At 42.5% G+C, this 20260-nt stretch overlaps 1 protein-coding gene across 8 annotated transcripts in view; it reads right to left on the bottom strand.

The window, feature by feature from the left end:
* The window catches only part of SIAH1 (siah E3 ubiquitin protein ligase 1), a 57344-nt gene that overhangs the window by 20883 nt on the left and 16201 nt on the right, over window positions 1-20260 (bottom strand). The window contains exon 1 of one of the 8 annotated variants that reach the window (XM_037516303.2): window positions 13485-13599. The exons of 4 other annotated variants lie outside the window; for them this stretch is intronic. The gene's annotated coding sequence lies outside the window, so the exon portion shown is untranslated. Of the gene's footprint in view, window positions 1-12723; window positions 12894-13413; window positions 13438-13484; window positions 13600-17850; window positions 17876-20260 lie in introns of those variants that run through there. 3 more of the 8 variants (XM_037516306.1, XM_037516304.2, XR_008552462.1) reach the window with 3 other exon arrangements.

Raw genomic sequence — 20260 nt, 5'->3', positions numbered from 1 at the left:
TAAGACTCTCCCTTTGTCTACCTTTAAAAAGAAACAAAACAAAAAAAACCAAAAAAAACTGCTGAGTTACTTTGCACTTGCTAACTGAAAGGTTCGGTGTGGTAAAGAAAAGGAGAGCAAGGCTGAATTTCTCAAGGGAGAGGAAAATTTATTGCACCCCAGGCAGACCTCACAGACCCAAGGTGGGGGTTAGCGAAGCCGCGTATGGCGGGAAAAAAGTTTATAGGGCTGAGGGAGTTTTTTTGTCTGAAAAAAAAAAAAAAAAAATGGTAGGGAGATGGAAGGTTCATTGTCTGAATCCTCTAGGCAGGCTTCCGCATTCCTGTTCCCAGGTGGAATTCCTGGAAGACTTTTGCATTCCAGCCTCCTGCATGGACCTTTCACTAACAAGCTATAAAAGGTGATTTTTGGTTGAGTAAAAAATAATAAAAACTTCTAAATTGCTTATTGGACCTGTAAAAGTTTAGTTTCTTATTAAGACTAATTAACTTCTCATAAGAGTCTGAAAACAGGCAAACTGTAAAGAAATATCTTATTCTTCCTCTTCTGTCCTCCCCATACAAGGTTCTGGGGGAAAAAAAAAAAAAGTCTTTTGTCTTAAAAATGTGCTTGGTCTCAGTGAGACAGAACTAAAACAATGTAAAGATAAATAATAATTACTTAAAAATACAAACTCAAAATTCTTTTCTTATTTAAGAAAGTTAGTACAAACTGCTTAATTTTGAAATTGTTTTGGTCTTTGTTGGACTCTAGGTTTTAAAATAAGAGTTAAAAATTAAATACTTGTTCTATAAAAGGATTCTAACTTCTATGTCATTAAAAATCTGCTTGCTATAAAAAGGATATTAAAAACTTGGCTAAATGGATGTGTCAAACTTTTAAAAAAAAATTGTTATTAAAGAACTGGAGTTTACTAAATTGTAGTTTCTCAGTGTTTTTGCAAATATAGGTAAAAATAACTGTTTCTTAAAATTACACGTGGCCAAAAATTTTAAATGGAAATTAAGAGATCTCTTTGTTCTTGCTTTTGCCTCTGGAGGATTAATTATATATGGCGCCTATAGAAAATCCTAAATTTTGAAATAACGATCTAAAATTGTGGTAAAGAAAAACTAATTCAAAATTTAATGGTTTAAAGCATACATGCCTTAAGGTTTGAGTGTTAAAAAATTTGGTGCTTTGCTTTGTTTGAATGTGTTTACTTGTGCTGTACAAGGAAAATAATAATTAACCTGGCCTATGCTAACAAACAAACTTACTTCTAGGCTTTTATCTAAACTTTTCTTGATAAGATCTTTTTCCAGGAGGACTGATCTACTTGTCTTTTCCCCTTGGAGAAAACAACATATTCTCTCAGTAAATGACTAGGTTTCTTTACAAAATTCAAGGTAACATCTAAAGCCATATGGACAAGTTACTGGAAAAATGTATATGGTATTAGGTGCCTTTTTTTTTCTTTCTTGCTTTTGTCACTCTATCTGTAACAGGGTGGTTCCCAGGAAAGGGGGAGGTTACAGGTTCCCTGCCCCACCCAAGGGAGAAAGAAAGCAGGATGGAGATCCAGAAGGAGACCTAAAGGAAGCGCATGGAGTCTAGAGACACGTGAAGAAATTGCACTTGCCTTTTGGTCGTGGACTGGGTGACACAGATGTGGGTGAGACCCATGGGGAAGTGACAATGGCAACTTTTATCTTGATTTTAATTTTGCTCTTTTCCTTCCGGGCTTGTCTGGTTGTTTCTAACCCTTTTCTGTGGGTCCCCACTGGAAGATGCTTTAGACTTGGGGCAGGCTTTAGGGCCTTGCTCTGGGCCAATCCCATTTGGACGGGGACCGGTAACTTTGGGTGCTTAATTTAAAAACTAGATTCTTTGCCTTTCTTGTATTGTTTCCTAGTTGTATTAAAGTTCCTTCCCATTAAAATCTCATGTTTTGTTTTGATGCAGCTGATGGCAGAACCTATTTAGAACAGGCAGGTTTGTGGGGTCTGGGCTGCCCCCTCCCTGCCCTGTAACATATCTAGTGCTTGCTTAAAAATAAAAAACTTGGTATATAAAATTGTTACAGTGGCAACTCTGATGTTGACTTAAAATTCCAGTTCTAAGGAAAAACTAAAACTAAACTAAGGTTTTGCTAAGTTTAGTAATAAAAATTTACTAACCATTTACTGAACTTTCAGGTTTACATTTTGTTCCTTATTGTAAGGAAACTAAAGTTTAATGTCATCTCAACTAAAAAAATTTTAAAAATGTGTCTAAGTTGTGCAGTCTAAAGAGATAATAAACAGCTATTACGATGTTTTACAATGCAGAGATTAGAAACCAGGATGTAATAATTCTAAATACAAGTAAAAGTGAAGGTAGTGCCTTATACTATTGTGTGAGTTTTAAATTCTTTTCCCAGGAGTGCTGTATCTCTGTATTTTGGCTTTGACTCTATAAACTGTATAATGTAATGATTGTTTTTAATAGTCTGGACTCTGGTTAAAAATTAGTATAAAAATTTTAGCTTCTTAAGTAAATTTAAAAGTTTCAGTTTTGTATTTTATGAAATCCCTTGCCTTTTTGGTAATGCATTGCTGGATTTTGGAAATTGCCTATTCATTGCTTGGTTAAAAAGAACCAACTATTTTATCCCATGTGCCCCTGGCAAAGAGGTGTTATATGCAAAAGTGTGTATGTGAAAAATAATAGTATTTTAGACCCAGGACAGGTGAACAAGGTAAAGTAAAATGATTTATATCAAACACCTGTTTTATAGTTAATGACAGAAATGGTGGAAAACTAGTTAACTTCTTCATAAGAGAGGCAGCATGATAACTTTTGCATTTCCTGTATTTTTCTCTCCAGTATTATATATAGACACTGTGTAAGAAAAATGTTATAATGTTTAATTGTTCAAAATTGGGAAAATATTATTCACTGTTTTGGTGTCACTTAATATCCAAGTGGTTTCTAGTCTCTATTTTATAGAGACTGTATAAAACCTATAAAAATGCATGATTAGAATACGTATGTTTTAGCCAGCCTTGTTCTGACATCAGGTGCAGGCTCTGGAGACTAAATAAAGGGCCTAAAAAAAATCCTTTTAACACTTTTATTGGACATGGCCTTCAAGGCCTACAGTAATATGGAGGGGACTAGCTAGACTAAAAAGAAAGGGAGAGAGGCAAGAAAAGGGCCCAGTAGATGGCAGTTGCCATCACAGTGCTCTGCCACCTCAGATTCACCCAAGGCCCCATGCGCCCTAGGGCATTCGGGACCTCAACCTCTCAATGGGCTGCCAGCTTGCATCCACTGCCAGCAACCAGGATACCTCAGCTGCAAGAAGCTGTCCCCAGGGCCATGCCTTCAGTGCCATCGTACAGGGCACTGAAAAGAGGGACTGTCCCACTCTCCAGAGAGGGAGGGGGCCAGCCCAAACCATGGGCCAGAATGGGAGGACAGGCTTGACAGTCAGCTGCCTCTGATGAAGAACCCGGTGCAGGAGAAGACCTTCTCTGAAGAAGCCCAGAAGTGAGACAAGCTCCCCTGTTTACTGTTTATATGAATAAGCCTCGGGTAACCCTAGAAGTGGCAGACAAAAAGATTATCTTTTTGGTAAATAAGGGGCCACTTGCTCTGCCTTACTCCAATTCTTTGGATTGACCTACTGGTCGATTGTCCCCCTCACTAGTACAGATGGCCAGCCTGAGCCAAGACACTTTACAGCACTGCTACCTTGCTCGCTACGAGGCTGCTTGTTTGTACATTTTCAGTGGTTAAGTAAAATACAGAATAGCTTTGTATTTTTTGTCATTGACAAAATTGCACCAGAAATGTTTATAAAAGTATATTTTTAAGACCGTTTTATAAAACATAAAAATATAATTGTGAAAAAATTTGTTTGCATGATCATGGTTGGTCAGGTCTCGTTGTGCATTGATGTTGAGCATCAATTCACAGGAACTGTTCATTGTAAATTTTGGTTGGTACCGGTGAGTCTGTGATTTTGCAACTTGTCTGTTCACGTTTGAGAAAATTATGATGTAAAATTTCCATTTTTCTGTAAAAATAGGTGCAATAATAATCAAAGTTTTGATGTCCTGAGTCTTCATCTTGAAGAATTACCTTATTATGTTGAAATTTAATATTTTATGTACTAACATTTAAAGGGCCACATTTTAATAACTACAGTAAAATTAAGTATGTATGAAACCCTAGAGCCCTAGACCTATTAATGGCTAAAGTTAAAAAAATTTGTGACCTCCTTACTCTTGAACCTCATCACTCTTGAACTAAAATCTTTTGTTTTTGTTTTTCTCTTGCTTGGGCCTTACATCCTCAATGCCTTCGTTGAGGTCATTTCTCACCTGGAGACCATCCTTTCGAGGTCCCTAAAATCGTCGCCCTGCGGTGGAGCCCTGACTGTTTCCCCTCATCGCCCACTTTCAGCAGGAAGCAGTTACTGATCAGAACGACGCCCTTTCCCTGACTGCAGTTAAGGGTTCCATTCGCAGAAGGGGAGGAATGAGACATAGGGCAAGTTAGGATAATTAGGCAGTTTTAGGGACAGTGCAGGAGGGGACCTCTGAAGAGTTTAAGAAGGCTTTAGAGATAAAAACAACTGAAGGAATGTATTAACGGTGGCCTTGGTTTCCTTCAAGTGATAAAGGAGAATGTTTTAATTAGAGCAGCAGACTCACCTATGCAAGGAGGAAATGAGAAGGGGTTGGTATTAAGACTGGTGGCGGCAGCCTGTTTTATTCAATAACTGATGTTTAGTGACCAGATGAATAACTCTGTGACTGGCTAACTAAAGAGAAATCCCTTGTTTGAGCAGAGTAATTCTCATTTGTAACTGAAGATAATACCTCTTGCTGACTAGATAAATGGTTTAGCGTCTGATTTTCAGAGGTCGTGGTCTGAGGTGACCCAGAAAAAAGTCAATGTTTTGTATAAAGATGACAATTTTTCAACTTTGCTGGACCTATAAACCTGTAAATGAACAATAGATAGCACATTATGTGTGGCTGAACTTAACCATAATTTTGAGACTGACTAACTGATAAAAGGCTTGGTAGCTGTGTTATAGAATAAATTTGTGCTTGGCCCGATACTACAGAACTCTGGTTATGTAAAGGTTTGGAATGACTTAGTGTTTGTACAGGAGGAATAATATTTTAAGGTCTGGGAATCTAAGTTGATGTTAGAGCAGATTTTTACTTCTGTAGTAAAAATAATAAGGGGAAAAGACAACCCGTTTTATATCGGGGCTGCCCTATAACAGAAAGATACCCTGATGATGACATTGCAGATGAGTAAGACTGAGTAAGTTCCACTGAGACCTGGGAGGTCTTCTGTTGGAACCCTCCATTGCTCACCTGAGTAAAATTTCCAATTGCATTACAGGATAAAAACGACTGCCTACTTGTTTCCTCAAAATTAACTATACTCGTATTTGACAGACAATTATGTAAGGAATGCTGTGAACCAGTCAGCTGTGCCTGAATAGACTGGGTACCTGAAGGCCGCTGATGGTGTTTTGAGGCAGCAGTATCTGACCTTAGATCAATAAGAATCTCCTTAAAAGAGACATAATTGCAAACCATTCAGCTCATGGTCCTCCACTCCAGATATGCTCCCCACCCTATTAATGATTCAAATAGCTTTGCTTTGTAACAGTTCTTGCAAAAAAAAAAAAAAAGTGGGAATTTTACAATTTAAGGTTTTGCTGGGTAAAGACTGCATTCCAGAGATACTTTGGACCCTCACTCCACCCTTACTCTCTGGTCACCAATGAGGGCGAACTTGCTGTAATTGGAGCTGCAGGTTGGAGCTGCATCTTGGCCTGGCCAGTCAGCTTAGAATGATAGCCGGGCAAAGTTGGAGAACGCATCCTTGTAGCCAATGAGTAACTGCCAGCATAATTTAACCTTATTAAAAGACCTCTGCTTCCTTTGTTCGGGGCTCTTGGTATCTGCCACTGTGTTGGTAGGTGCCGTGAACCCAGATCGCCGAGTCTGCTGACCTTGGGCACAACAGTGGCCTCCTCTTTTTGGCCCCCTTTTGGTAATCAAAAGGATATAGTCTGCAGAAATCAACTCACAACTATCTTTACTGACAAGATATGAAATTGTCACAGCAAAGTTAAATCAGGATCCTTGACCAAAAAAAAAAAAAAAAAAAAAGTTGCATTCAAACAAGCAAAAGGTAAAACACAGAAGGGGGGGGTGGGGCTGGGCAAAATATTTTTAACGAGGATTACTTCATTTAAGGAAAACAATTATTGAAGAAACCTTCCCCAAGATAGTATCTTTGCAAAAAAGCTAAAAAACACTTAATTTCATTATATCAACCACACTAGTTAATCCTGTCTATATCTTAACTATAAGCAGCATAGGATAAGCATTCCAATAAAAGTGAACACTAGCATTAAATTCTTATAATTTTTAAAGTATTTCCCACTGACAATATGTCCTTTATAATTTTTTTTTTCCTCCAAAAGCTTTTCCTCCTACCTTCTCCTTCTAGTGCCTTCTATAGGTATTCCTGAGATCCCTGCCATTCAAAACAAAGCAAACAAAAACCGTAAGTTCATCTTGATTGGGCAACCTCAAACCTCAGGAATAGTGTCTGCCAACATCACTCTGGTTATTGCGGACTAAGCCTAGAGAAACCGACCCCAAAGGACCATCTATCTCGTCTATCATTTCAGCACAGAATCCTGAAGATTTATTAAAAAACAAAAATCAAGGTGAAAGCAATAGGAGACATGGTTCTTTAGCTGGTAACTCTGCCAGGGAAAAGTCAAACAGAAGACAGACATACTGCACTGTTCCATTCACATAAAACTCAGAAACAGGCAAAAATCAATCATCAGTGTTTGAAGTCAAAAGTTGGTTTTCTTAGGAAGTGGGTGGGAAGTAATTAGGTGGAGAAAGCAGGGGGCTTCTGGTTTAGGAATGTTCCATTTCTTGATCTGGGGGATGGTTACAGCAGTCTTTGTGAGAATTTATCAAGCCATAACCTTGTAATTTGAGCACTTTTCTGTACTTACGCTCTACTTCAACTACAAACACTTATATTTAGAAAAATGCAGCACCACTTCTCTAGGTTTTCTCCTAGAATCTGGTTATCATTCCTGGTAACACCTCACAACACCTGTCTCTTGCCCTCTGGTCAGTTCCCAGTCTCTCTGCTATAGGAACAGGTCAACAGTATAGTATTCACTAACTATAAATATTCTCAACTGATCCCTTCCTTTTGAAATTTCCTTTTGAAAATTAAAGAGAAGTCATCAAATGCTGACTTACCATCTCTTTCCCTCCCATTAAAATGAAAATGATCCTGCATTTGGGCACTGTTCTCTCTCCTCAGACTTGTTCTGAGGCTCCCTTTCACTACCAGAGCAAATCCCTCTAACACCCAAACATGCTCTAGTATCTTCCATCTGGTTTCTGTGGCTCCACCTCCCCTCGACCCGGACTTCCCATCTACCTCTCTTGATCATTGTGGCTGTCTCATAGATACCTCAAATCCAACATATCAGAATTTTTTATTTTACTGCTATCCTTGTATGCCCCCAACTCCTTAGAGTCTCTCTATTTTAAATAGCATCATGAGCCACGCAGTTGCTCAAGCCAGAAACCACCTAATTCTTTCCTTCCCTCACCTCTCGTATCTAATCCATCAGCAAGTTGTTAATTCTGTCTCCAAAATAGGTCTCAAGTCCATCCAATTTCTCTTTTATCTTTACTGCCACCAGCTTAAACCAGGTCATAATAAACTATTGCCTAATCAAAGAAAAGACCTTCTAACCAATCAATTCTCCAAATAGCCCAAGAAATCTGTAAAAAGTTGCTCCTTTAATTAAAACCATTTGATGGCTTCTCAGCATCCTTAAAATAAAATTCACATTCCTTACACTGACTTCGCAGGAACTGGTCCCTGCCTATTTCTCCCCCTCATCCATTTTGCTCCACCAACACTTTTCTCTGCTCCTTCAGTCTATGTTCCGTCCTCCCTCAGAGCCTCTGCCTTGCGGCTCCTCCTCCAAGCTAAGAGGTTCTCCCTTCCCTCCTTCAAAAGGCTAGCGCTTTCTCTTTTTATCACAGCTTAAACGTCACCTCTTCACACAGGTTCCCTCCTACCCCATTCTCTGCTTCTGCAGTTTGGATTCCTTTTTGACCACAGTCTGCAATTCTGTTCATTTCCCTCACTGGAATGTAAATAATAATATCTAGAAAAACTAAATAAGCTACTCAACACTTTTTTTTAATTATTTAAGCATTTTCTATGAGTTAGAAAACAGTGCCCCCGCTCTCCTGGCTCTAAGTCACAAACAGTAAGAGACAGAGCAGCCTGGAGACACCCAGGTCTGACTCTAAGCACTTCACACTGCCACTCTAGCACCCCCCACTCCCCGCACTATGCTTAATAGCTCCTGTGCTAACAGAAACTAAGGAGGCTTAGAGAAGTAATCTGTGTGAAGTAGCACAAAAATATTTGAGGGATTAAATACAACCTATAGGGATGTTCAAACAGAGTGTTCAAGGAGAAAGACACATATCCATTTCCAGCTAAATTACTTCAATTTCCAACTTGCATATCCGTTCAATTTTATCAAGTTATTTTTCTAAATTAAAATCTGAGATTGCTGTTTTAAAATTTATTTTATTTTACTGGTTTTAAATTAGTAGTCCTGTTTATTTCTTGTTTCTCTTTGAATCCAAGTGACTTTTTTTAAATTCTATAACTCTAATATATATTGCTAGATTCTGTACAGCTATCCAATCTTGCAATGATCTTTTGTATGGCTTCACATATTAAGAATATTTAAACTGCTAATAAATACAACATGTAACTCCACTAAACAAAAAAGAAACAGAAAGAATCCAGCTTGACTAGGTAGGGCACAGTGCTGGAGATAAGACTAGAAAAGCAGGTAGTCATTCAATAAATATTTAATGAGCACCTACTAAGTGCCAGAAACAGTACTAACTCTAATCAAATAAGGGTGATCAAGACACAGTCTTCAAAGACTTTGAGGGAGGCATAGTAGTACAGAAAAATTATAGTTCAGGGGGATACAAGATACAGGGAGACAAGCAGAGAGAAGACAACCAAAGTTGGGGAGTCCAAGAAAAGCATCTCAGTTACATGACATGTAGACGGAGATGATAGTTTATTTAGTAAGGAGAGCCAAAATATGGTGCACAAAGGCACATGCAAGTACATGGTTGGAAATGGCAAGAAAGTAATAACAGCCAGCTCAGGAAGAGCTATTATGTATTAATACTTACCAACCATATCAAGGTACGAGGGATTTATACTGAAATTCTTCTAAGTCAGGCTCACACCTATTACAAAGTTCCATTAAACTGCGGGAGTAAGAACTAACAGGAGGAGGCAGAGAGCAATAGCAGACAGGTCACTGAGAAGGCAGAACAGAAGAGACAAAACGTAAATGGGGAGAGAGGCACAGGGCAGGTAGAGAGACAGAGAGAGAGAGAGACAAACAGAGACACAGAGAGCGAGCGAGATAGAGAAGCAATGCCAGATTTGGAAAAACAAAACAGTAGAAAAATCAGTGCCTAGTTATTAACGAGATGTAGAAAGTGAGAGTTTGGGATAGCTGGAAACAATAAAGGTTTTAGTTTTGGTCACACAAATTTGGAACGTAAAGGGGAAAAAGAACTAAGAGGTAAGACATGTGTCAAGAGAAGATGAACCAGAGTGGGAGAATGTTTGCAAAAGATGTATCTGATAGAAAAGAACTGTCATTCAAAGTGAAGAAAGAAATCTTAAACACTACACAGTAAGAAAACACAAAAGTTAATTTTAAAAAGGGCAAAAGACCTCAACAGACACCTTACTAAAAATATACAGGTGGAAAGAGCATATGAAAAGCTGCTCCACATCATATATGATAAGGAGACTGCAAATTAAAATGAGATACCACTACACAACTATCAGAATGGCCAAATCCAGAATACCAAATGCTAAAGGGGGTGCGGAGCAACAGACACTCATCCATTACTGGCTGGAATATAAAACAGTGCAGGCACTTTGGAGAGCGGTTTGGCAGTGTCTTCTGAAACTAAACATAATCTTACCATAAGATCAGGTGATCACAAGCCCCACTATTTACCCAAAGGAGTTGACTACTTCTGTCCACACAAAAACTCACACACAAATGTTCACAGCAGTTTTATTCATTAACAGTCAAATCAAAGAAACAACCAAGATGTGTTTGGTAGGAGAGAAGATAAATAAACTAGTACATCCAGACAATGCAAAATTTAGTGCTAAAAAGAATAGAGGATCAAGTCATGAAAAGGCATGGAGGAACTTTAAATGCATGAACTATAGGAAAGAAACCAATCTGAAAAGGCAACAGATTGTACAATTCCAACTAAATGACATTCTAGAAAAGGCAGGTAAGTAAAGACAGTAAGAAAATCAATGTTTGCCAGAGTTTAGGGAGAAAGAAGAGGCAAATATGTGGCTAACAGGATTTCTAGGGCAGTAAAACTGTTGTGTGACATATCATTACACATTTGTCAAAACTCCTAATATACAACACACCCAAGAGTGAACTATAATGTAAGCCATGGGCTTTGAGTGATAATGATACGTCAATGCAGGTTTATCAGGTGTAACAAAGGGACCACTCTGATGGGGGATTTGTTGATAAAAGGGGAGGCCATGCATATGAAAAATCTCTGTACCTTCTGTTCAGTTTTGCTATGAACCTAAATCTGCTTTAGAAAATTTTAAGGTGTTTAAAAATAAATAACCCAAAGGCAAGAGAATACATGGATCTAGATTTCAACAAGCAGAGGAGCTGAGCGTCATCAATGTATAGGTAACAGTCAAGAAACAAACACAAATACAAAAACAACACTGACTGTTAACAACTGAGGATAAAGGAAGGAAAAAAAACCCATTCTGTCTTTATGCAGATGTTCTAGTAACTAAAGCCATGGAAAACCAATAATTTAATGTGCCTTAGAAGAACCGCTATTTAAAATACCATTAAGGATACTTATAAAGAGAAAAAATTTACCCTTAGTTCTTGTTTGGGGGGGAAAGGAGTCTGAGGCTTTCACATAATGGCTTTGAGGTGAAATCTATACCAAAAATAACCAAAATTTAAAATACTTTGCAAGGTGTGTACAGAAATTCAATAATTGTAACCAAGTCTGGAACAGAGCTCTTTAAGCAAAGAAAAACTTTCAATCCTTATAAACTGTGTAAATCAACTGCTTTAAAATATAATTTAAGTGGTCACTTTGCAAAGTCACACTGATCTTACTGTTACCTTCATTATGTAAGATGTTTTCTGAACAGTGTACATTGAAAATAAAGTCCTATTCTTCATGGTACATCACTGTTACTACATCTAACCAATATTTCCTTTGTAATTCCAATTAATTTTAGACTAATTGTAACTATCTTTTTAATTATAAATATTAAAGAATATTGCTGTTCAGTGATTTTGGTAAGAACTTCCCAAATCTTAAACAGATACTAAGCAAAATTTGTTTCTGAATTTGTAGTTTATAGGATACTCATCCCCAAAAAAGTTCCCTAGCTATTAATTACAGTGTCCTGCAGTTTAAAAAACATAAATGTTATGTTTTTAAAAGTCTACATCTTTTTAAAAGTCTACATACTTTTTAAAAGTCTACATCTTCAATTTCCAGAATGAAAAAAATACATGAGCAATTTAGATAATCCATTTTAAGTCTCAAAATTTGTCACAAAGTTCTCTTAACTGCTGCGCAAAATCCTCTCCTCCACCAACCAACTGGAGCCAATATCTCCCTGATAAAATTATCAGACCATTCCATTTACACCACTATCCTTTGCTCTTCAGTAATGCCTACAAGAGGTGGTGATAACACCACCAACCCAAAGGGACTCACTGTTTCACTTTTCCAAGTTCGTTAAGTACTTGGAAGTGAACGGATCCAAAAATGCAAAGTGCTAAAAAGAAACCCTTTTTAATCTATTCGGCTCTGTGAACTTCAGACCACACATGATCCATTCCAATACCGTACTATGGAAATGTCCAAATGCCATCCTCTCAGATTGCCTCTTGACCAAATGCACCGAAAGTAAAACACAAGCACCAACAAATTTGTCATGTCCCGAATTCTAGTTTCTGTATTTCCAGCGTATCCATCATGCCAAGACAACCTTCTAAGTTGAGTTACTAAACAGCAGCCTCGGTGGCAAACCTGGGTCGTCCACTGCTCTAAACCCTTCACCTATCACCATCTCATCAATTCCCCCAACGATCCTAGGAAGTAGGCAGTCATTACACCCATTCTGCAGGTAAGACAAATGCAGCACAGAAGGGCTAAGTATCTTGCCCAAGGTCACAAACCGGTGGGGCAGGACTGGAACCGACGCAGGCGACTGACTCCAGAGCCCGGGCTCCGGAACCGTCCACTGCTGAAGAGAGTTAACAATTCACCCTTGACAGCCGCTTATCAAAAAAAAGGGGTAAATGTTCAACTGCTGGGAACGGGCAGTCCGATAGCCAAGCCACGGTTCCTACAACTTTCACGGCTCAACTACACACCATGTTTTCCCGAACCCACACACCAGGCTTCGCCGGACGTCGGAGCGAACAATTTCTGCCCCTTTCCAGGAACGGGGAAAGAAAACCCTACGCCACGCCGTGGCCCAGGTCCATCCCCGTTCCTAAGTGACCCGTGAGGGACCCCAAACTACCTGACCAATGACGCCCAGGACAGCCCAGGTTTACGATAAAAAGCTGGAGTTGTCCTGACAAGCGATTCCCGCGAGCGCCTCTGTGTCGACATAAACAAGGGAGGCGGCCGCATTCTTCCCACCGCACAATGAAGGCTCGGGCCGGAGCCGGGGGAAGAACGCGGCACGATCCATCGCGGCTGGCGGCCGGCGGGCGGGCGGGAGCCGCCGCCGGGGTCGGAGCAGGCCGGGGGGAGCCAAGGACGCCGAGCGGCCCCCGCCCGCCCGCGGGCCCGGGGAGGGGGCGGAGGGCAGGGCCGGCGGCGGCCCGCACTCAGCTGACCTCCGCCATGTTGGCCGCACACCCCGGGACCCTTCACCACAAAGGCCGGCCCCGAGCGCTCCGGGCGCCCGGCGCGCCCCCCACGACCCCCGCCGCCCCTCGGGGGCGCCGAGGCCCCCGCCCGCCCTCGCCCGGCCGCGCGGGGACGACCCCAGCGCGGGGCGGCCGGGCCCGGGACGCCGGGGGCGGGGGCGAGCCGGCCGGCGGCGGCGGCAGGGCCGGTGCGGGGAGGGGAGGGGCGGGGGGCGGCGCTCGGCCGGGCGGCCCGGCTCCGGCCGAAACAAAGGCGTCCGGCGCCGGGGGCGGCCCGCTTCCCCGCCCCGGCGGCGCGACCCGGCCCGGCCGCCCTTCCCGCCCGCCGCCATTACCGGGCCGGGGCGGCCTCCTGCCGCGGAGCCCCTCGCGGCCGGCTCCTCCCTCCAGGCCGGGCCTCACTTACCTGTGGGCGGAGAGCGCGCCTCGGACCCCGGTCCTGGCTCAAACGCGCTCCGTCGCCGCCGCCAAGCCCCGCCACCGCGGGCAGCGCCGCCGCCTCTTCCCCGCGCCGACTCCGACGGGACGCCCTAGGCCGCCGCCGCCGCTCGAGAGCGCGCCCCGCAACGGCCGCCCCGGCTCCCCCCTGGCCGCCGCCGCCGCCGCCGCCGTTTCGCGCGTCCTCGAGCCCGCCGCGCGCTCACGCTAAATACCACACACTGCGGCGGCCGCCATAAGGAGGCGCGGCCCCGCGCGCCTGGGCCCGGAGGGGGTGGGGCTTCCCGCGGGTGCGCAGGCGCAGAGGCGCCCGCGCGGCCAGCGGTGACCTGCGCGGGCTCCGCCGAGTGGAGCTGCCAGGGTGGAGGTTGGCGCTCCGGCGCCGCGGTTACCGTTGCTGCGACGGAGCCCCGCGCGCCCAACAAACGCGGATACGTCACGCCTGGGCGCCCACGGCCCCGGCCCGGGAGAAGCGGGCGCCGGCGCACAGGCCGCCGCGGGGACCCCTGGCGCGACCCCCGCGGGTCTTTGTTCCGGGACCCGAGAGGGCGTCCCGCCTCGAGCCGGGAATTCGAGCCCCGGCATCGCCGCCGCCCCCTGCTCGGGGCCCCTCCTATGTCGTTGGCGCGGCGCCTCCGCGGGCCCTTCCCAGCTCCACTCCGCTCCTTCCCGGAGCTGAAGCAGCCCGGCCGCCGCGGCCACCCGGCGGGGACCCCACCCCTGAAAGGAGAAGCGGTTTGGGCCCCTTTTTTTAGGCTTGCGCTGCCTTTCTGCAAGAGCGCGGCAAGTTTCCGAGGCTTAATTTAGCTGAGAAGTGGGTAGTGGGAAGCACGCCTCTCGCCGTGTGTCCTCAGGCATCTGCCAGCGAAGTGGGACTTGAAATGTTCAAGTTCTTTGATGAGCGCAATTGTATATATCTGAGTAAACCAGATGCTGAAGAATTTGCAAAGTGATTGCATTTCCCTATAAGGGCTTCTGTAAAAACAGTGTTCTATGTGAAAAGGTACTTTGGTATGAGAATTTTGAAACATCCAGATTTCCCATGGTTCTCTAAACTCGCAATCTAGATACAGAAAATCTTTTTCAATGGCAAGTTTTTATAGACGCAGTCCACTGAGAACCCTCAGAAACTCAATCCAGAGGCACAGGCTCAGTTGCCTTAGGTGCTGATGCAAGCTGCTACTCTCTAGCAAGCAGTACGTTTGTGCAGTGTGTTCTACTTCTGTCCTCACCTAATGCTGTTCCTATTGTGGCTGTTTTTGCCCTTTGGGACGATTAGCCCATCCAAATAGTGTTTCTTGAGTTTAACAAAGTGAAAACACTTGTGTTCTTGGCCACAAGCTATACTGTATACTGGTCCCCGAAGCTCAAAAGTTAGAACATCATCTTGGGTGGATTATATAGGACTGTACAGTCAATGATGGTGCGTTATCATTCATTTCTTCAACAAAATTTTCAGAGAGATTCTAACATGTTCTAGGCGTCTTACACCATGCCCAGTGGAGGAGCTTACCCATTGAAGAAGACATTGATTCATCCTTCCTTCAAATCATTCATGCTTCATTCATTCCACCAATGCCCCGCTAGGCTCTGAGAATACAGAGTCATTCATCCTGGGCTCATGAAATATATGCAGTCTAGTGGGGAACACTAGCAACTGAACAGTCTCCCAAATAAATGTATCACTACAACTGTAAAAAATGTTACAAAGGGTGCCTGATGCTAAGAAAGTGTATGGAGAGCCAGGTATATAATAGGTTAGGTGACTGAGTCGAGAATTGCAAAGCTAGAAGGAATTAACCAGGTTGGGGAGTACCCCCCTTACAGTGGAGTAAGGGGAAAGCATTTCAGAGGAAAACCCTGCATGGTAATAAGCCTGTGTAATTGCAGGAACTACAAAAATCCACTTTTTTCTCGTGGGAGAAGAGACCACGGAGGGCACAAGGCACAGCAATATAGTGTAGGCAATGGTGCTGAAAAAGTCAATAGGGTTCAGAGAGTGCTGACTTTGTGACCCAAGCCCCCCAAATTACATAATGAATAATTCTTCTCATTGGCTGGTGAAGCCAAGAAATTCTGGAGTCACTGAGGAATAGAGTTGGAACTGGGCCTTGGTTAAAGGGAAAGAGTCTCCAGAGGAAGAAAGTCTTTCTAAACCAAAGTGAAGGGACAATCACAAAAAGAATGGTTGTGTCCAAACCTGAATGGGGGTGATGGGGAAGTCAGGCTTGACTGCGGTGATTGGTCAAAATGAGGAAACACTGACCAGGGAGAACATTCTGTCTCGATAAAAAACCCTGAGGTACACATTTGTGTTCATTGCAACGCTTTTTACAACAGGGAAGATAATGGAAACAACCTAAGTGCTAAAAAAGCAAATGAATAGGTTAAAAAGATGGAGACTAGATACACAATGGAATACTCCATGATTAAAAAAAGAATAAAAAGATGAACTCTTGCCATTTTGTGATGACTTGGAAGGAACTGGAGTGAAATAAGTCAGAGAAGAAAGACGAATACTGGGTGGTGTCATTTATATGTGGAATAGAGAGAAACAAAACAAATAGACAACACCAAACGAATAACAAACCCTAGAAATCTGACTGTAAAATTGAGGCTAGTAGAGGGGGAGGGGAGAAAGAGAACAGGGAGAGGGTACCCAATGCTCTATGGTAAAGGACTGTGGGTGAGCTATGGTGGGTTTGGTGTGGTAATGTGTATCTGAAGAGGTGTGATCTTATTCCCCTAAATCACATACAATGTTTTAAATTAATGTTATTTCAATTTAGAAAAAAAAATTTTTTTAAAGATGTGAAGCCCCGAACCAAAAAGGTTGCCAACGAACAGGGACGGTCTCAGAGAGATAATTGGATCTAGGGTAGAATCAAGTGGATTTAGGAGGGTAGGATGTGAAAAATCAATGCAAAAGATGACAAAAAATTTAGTAGAAATAGCAATAGCTGCCATTTTTGCACATTTACTCTGTGTCAGGCATGTCATACTCCACAAGAACTCCATGAAGTGATACCATTATGAGGCCACTGAAGCACAAAGACGTCAGCTTGCCTAAGGCAACATAGAAACAGCAGAAACAGGATTCAAATCCAGGCCCAGTTCATTGCTCTATCCTAAGACCTATTTTGACCTGGAAAATGGTGCTGGACAGAGAACTCTTGAGAAAAGAAGGTAAATTCTTGTTGAGGGGGCAGAAGTGCCTGGGACTGGAAATCAGCTGCTAATAGGAGCTCCGGGATCAGGAGGAGATTGTCAACCACTACCCTCTCCTAAGAGTAGGGAGTTCTGTGTGGAGTTCCCGGAAATAGGTTAGTGAGTGAATTACTGTGCAAAACCAAGAAGGATAAACTAAGAAGGATTCTTTTTAAAGTGGCCATTTTGAGGTTTGTCCATTTTCATTCAATTAAGTCAATACTAGACATTACAAGATATAATTATAGAACATATCTTTATGATATAAAGATAGATCTCAACAAATTGCCAGAGGTTAAACAGAAAAGGGTAGAAATGAAGCAATGCATGGTGTATGCAAAAATGTTGACAGACTTAAAAGTGTGGCATCATGGCTTATCAGTTAGGCTATAAACTAAGCCCATAAAGAGAAAAATAAGTATAATCAAAATTACCCTTTGAATTGCCCGTAAATGACAATATGTGTTATTTTTTATACAATCCTATGTCACATGTATGGATTAATAACCATATAATAAAATGTATTTATGCAAATTCAATTTCACACTATTCCTTATTATACTATTGAAACTGCAATTATCCTCTCACATGTTTTGGGGAGAAGTTGAAACCCCTCTACCTAAGGGAAGTTCAATACAGTTCAGTTCTGCTCCAGTTTGAAGGTAAGTTTTCCATTTTTACAGCCACGTGGCCCAGAACTGGGTTCTAAAGGATTTGAATGTCACGTCGTGGCCCTAATGGAGAGAGTCAGCCCTGGAGCAAGATGGTAGAAACTCTTGGCCTACCTGCAATCTGTGTAGTGGACATTGACTAAAGACAACTCGCCAATATGATAGTGAAGGTTCCAAACATCCTGCTTTGGCAAAACCAAATATTGACCTCCCATAGGCCCATCCCTCCCCTTTCTTACTCAACAGCACTTGGCCATGTGAAAATGACAGCCTCTGTCTGCCCCACTGCTAGCCTTCAGAGAGGTACCTTATAAACAGGTGGATTCTGCCAGGACAGCGTTCCCCGGTGCAGGTGCAACATTCCTCCTGTCGGTCTGGAAGGGTTGGTGCTTTTATATTCATCACTCAAGAGCAGCTTTTGCCTCTGAAATTCTCATACTTGCTTTTCTTGGCATGGTTCATGCTTCGTGCCTGCTCTCTTCTAGAAGACCCAAAATGACTTCTCTCTCCTACTCCTGCTTCCTTTTGATACGAGACTGATTAGATTATTTCATCCCTGCTAATCTTATTTCGGAAGGATTTGTGATTTAGTTCATTCCTACTGAAGGTGCTAATGGTTAATCGGCATGGGTGGGATTCCAGCATCATTAGTACCATGGGTTTTAAATATTAGAAGAATATGTCCCCACTGTGAAGTGACTAAACATCTTTTTCTGGATAAGGGAGCAAGTCTTCTTCTATGAAAAGAATTTTGTAAAAGTGAAGTCAATTGCTGACCTATAGTAAATATTCCAGTGACAATAAGTGACTTTATTTTTCCTCTTTCCTAGAATAAAGCAGGTATTAATGAAAGTATCTATATTTTGAGATTGTATATGAATTCATATTAACTTAGTATTTAATATAGGTCAGTAAACAACTCATTGACATCTTCTCAAAAACAACTACTGTTTCTGTGGTGCCTGATGACATTTTATCAAGAGGTGAAGTGGAGGAACAAGTGGAATAAAGTAGAAAGTGTTTTATTACTGCGTTAGGGTCCATGATTGTTTTTAAAGATTTATTTATTTTTGCATAGAAGAACTGGGGTACAGGCCAGAGGTGTGTGGGGGGGGAGCGGATTCACCAGAGGCAGAGTGGGGAGCAGAACAGGCAGACTAACTGAAATACACAGGAGAGGTCTGCTGCGCCATGTGGGTCAGCTCCCTAGCCAGGGATCGAACTTGTGCTGCAGTGGCTGCTGATACTTTCATAGCACTGAGACTTAACCCCTTGCGCTACCAAGGAGGCCCTAATCTATGATTTTTTACTGTAACAGAGGAATCTCCATAAAAATGGGAGGTTCCAGGTTCTCTGCCTCACCGCAGAACTGAGCGGCCAGGTGAAGCTATAGAAGACTTGATGGAGACACAAGAGAAGAGACTTGTGGAGCAGAGAGATGTGAAGAAAATGTGTGCACTTGCTTCTTGGCTTTGAACTTGCACCAAGGACATGGAGGACATGGAAGGTGACACATGGCGTGAAGACATATAGAGACACTTGAAATAGAAGTGGCTGAGAGACACATGAGGAGGCCGACAATGACCACTGTTATCTTGATTTCTAGTTTGATTTTGCTCCTTTGGTCCCAGACATATCTGGCCCCTTCTGCCCCTTCCCTACGGTTCCCCACCAGAAGGTGCCTTAGACCTGTGACAAGATTTTGGCTCTCAGTGGTCCCCCTTTTGGCTAGCCCCATTTGGCTGGACAATTACCCACAAGGGACTAGGTTGGTTGCGGTGTTTCATTGGGAAACTATTATCCTTTCTTTTCTTGGCTCCTCTATATGTAATCATTCTAGTAAAAATCTTATACACTAAGAGTGTACTTTGTCTTTATGTGCAGATGGTAGAATCCCTTTAGAGCTTGCAGTTTGGAGGCCCTGAGGTACCCGTCAGTCTGCCTGCTAACATAACTACTAGACCTTGTTTTCAAAATTAGATATTGCTATGTCTTCCATGCAAGAATTCACTAAAATACGCACATATACACACATTCGCCCTCTCTCCCACATTCTCTTACATGAGTATTTTAAAACTGTTCCCTAAATTAAGCACACTCAGACCCACACCCCCAGCCAGAACTTTGGGGACATCAGTGTACTTAAGAAAAAAATGAATTTGAATTACATATAATTATAAATATATTATATAACTTATATGTATAAATAAACGTCAAATGAGTCAAATTCTAAATTACATGTCATCCCTCCAATGCAACACTATAGTAACTTTCCAATTGCTCCCAAAAGCTCAAAGCCATAGCCTCATTTAGCACGCCCCTCCCTCCTCCCAGTCACCACTGCCCTTTTCCCAAAGCACAAATCCTGTCTTTGTCAAGTCCTTGTACTGCTGCTGTTCTAATTAGTAGCTTTCAGCATGGGTCTCTGCAATCCCTGAATTTTTGAAAGACCCATTTCTCAAATTTCTCCTCCACCAAGCCTCTGACTCACTTAACACATGCATTAGTACCATTCAAGACACACTGAGTGTCCTCTCTATAGTCAAAGTAAATCGTGCCTGCTGTGGAGTATACAAAATCCCAGTTATGAAGTACAGATGATTTCTATGTGTCTAATGTCAATACAATTGTTCTATAACAGATCAGTTCACAAGACCAAGCCCAACAAGTATGGGACCGGTCCACCCACAAGGAGAGGTAGATCACTGATGGGCTGGCTATGTTTGTTTCCCAGCAATCATAGATACCTCTTGCCCAGGCAATCCTGCTGTCTCCTCTTATGTTATCCCTTGATATCCATTTATCAGTCAACTTCGGTGGGTAGCTCTGCAGACATTAGCACTCCCTTCTACGCTTAGCTCTGCTG

Source organism: Talpa occidentalis, unplaced genomic scaffold (genome assembly GCF_014898055.3).
Source record: "Talpa occidentalis isolate TD23 unplaced genomic scaffold, MPIMG_talOcc4v2.1 talOcc4.17, whole genome shotgun sequence".
Classification (NCBI taxonomy): domain Eukaryota; kingdom Metazoa; phylum Chordata; class Mammalia; order Eulipotyphla; family Talpidae; genus Talpa; species Talpa occidentalis.
This window is presented reverse-complemented; position numbering and strand designations above follow the sequence as displayed.